The sequence below is a fragment of the Acyrthosiphon pisum genome, unplaced genomic scaffold (genome assembly GCF_005508785.2).
Source record: "Acyrthosiphon pisum isolate AL4f unplaced genomic scaffold, pea_aphid_22Mar2018_4r6ur Scaffold_21898;HRSCAF=25236, whole genome shotgun sequence".
NCBI classification, from domain to species: domain Eukaryota; kingdom Metazoa; phylum Arthropoda; class Insecta; order Hemiptera; family Aphididae; genus Acyrthosiphon; species Acyrthosiphon pisum.
The window spans coordinates 24,240-26,455 of NW_021771412.1; positions in this window are offsets into that span (position 1 = coordinate 24,240).

The window sequence follows — 2,216 nt, forward strand, 5'->3', positions numbered from 1 at the left end:
ATATATAAATAATAGCCTATATACCTAACCTATATTATATATAAAACATCTACTTGTAAGCAATAAATATTATATTACAATTTATAACATAATACAATAATAATCATTGAATTTAAGACTCACCCAACTTAAAATATAATTAATAATTATGACAACAACAGTCAACCGCAACAACAACAATAATATATTGTATTTTAATTTATTCTAATTAAACACTTTTATTTATAAATGTAGTATATTCTATGATAAGTATGATGTATCTATAATATTATACTTACGAACAATTAAATTTTTTCCCACATGGTCGAGAAGATCTAGCATTCCATTTAATATTATTTAATTTTCCAAATTTAGAAACCCACAAATTACAGTCTTCTTAGTTTTAATGTTTGATCGAATAACATATTCATAACATTCTAGTTCAGTCACTTGGCAAATGCAGATTCATTTTGTAAATTGTAATGGTGAAAAATGTTTTTGTATAATCTAAATTATGGCATTACTTTAACATAATTACATAGTATAATAAATAATTATTATTCAATAAAACCGCGGCAAATTTGAATCGTCCAATCAGAGAACAACGGTTAGGTCTAGGTATAAGACGTAATATTATATAAAGTATTAAAAAAAAATTGACCTATAATAGGTATTAATAATTAACTCCAAATTAATCATATCACAATATCCATTAGGTAACGTGTTATATATTAACATTTTTCAATTGATATTGTAACAATATATCAGGAGCTTTGTATTAAATTTTTACACTTTTTGGCCCAACAGATAAAACTTTGTTGATATTTTTAGAAAAAAAACTAAAAAAAAAATGAAAACTGACAATGTCCGTAAAGAGCTCAAAATAAGTTAAAATATTTTCAAAATTTTATGGTGTATAGAAAATGCTAATATAAACATTCAGTCAAAATTTCATGTATATACGGTCATTTTTTTAAAGTTACACCAAAAACCAAATTCAATTTTGCGTAAAAATTCCCGTTTTTCCTTAATTATTCTTTGGTTTTTCTTGGCGTTTTTGAAAATTACTGGGAATTTTAAATTTTTACTTCCCAATGCACCAACGATATTCACTTTCCAATCGAACAAGATACTGAAGTTGAAAATCGAAGCATTATTTTGACTACTTATCGTGTACACAGACAAAAAAAAATAAAAAACACACATCATTGTAAAATCAATACATTCATCGTTCCACTCAAAATCTAAAAAATAAATGTTTAATTTTGTTTTCAATATCAATAATAAATATATATAAATGTATATGTATAATAATTAATAAATAATAGGTACAAGAAATCTGTAGCCTGTAGAGATAAAAAATGTTTAACATTATAATTGTGTTTGTGAAAATGTATGAGTAAATACTAAATTGATATGAATTATTATTTTGTTATACTCATTTGTGGAAGGGGGGCTATGAATGCTACTGTTGACAAGGGGCTACGTTTTTTATTTTGCCTAAGGCCACAAATACCAAAATAAGGCCCTGAGTAAATGTTAAATCTTTATCATTGTTTAATATATTATTATATATACATATAGGTATAAGTAAATGTATAGTATTATATGCCATACAAAATTATGTATGTAACATTTTTATGATCATATACCGAGTAATTATGGTTTTGAAAACCCAAATGTTTGTTTAAATTTTTTATTTCAGTATTTGAACACCCGAATACATCCAGCATTCGAAACCCGGAACCCGAATAAATGATTCAGGTGCTAAGCCCTGCAAAAACTCACATTTACAAAAAAAAATTTTTTTAGTATTTTAAATTTAAAAATAAGATTTCGAAGTTTTGAAGTTTTTTGACCATAACTTCCATAGAAAATTTGACCAAATAATTTTTTTTAAGTACCATATTATTAAGCAACCAAAAACACACATTTTGAAAAAAAAAAACACAAAATCACTTGAGAGAGTATTAATATATTATATCATTGAATACAAATTTAATACAATCCATTAAATAGTGACCCACTTGTAACTACTGTACAACAGTGTGACATCCACTTAATCGCTTTTTATATATTAAATTCTAAGTTCTGATAATACGTAAATAAGTACGTCGTAATAGTCTTGTTGATTCGGATTTGAAGGAACCGGACGCCGTCCAAATAAAATCAAGTTTATACATTTTGTAAACAAGTTTTGGATAGGTAAAACTATTTTTTCGGTATTTTTTGTAAAA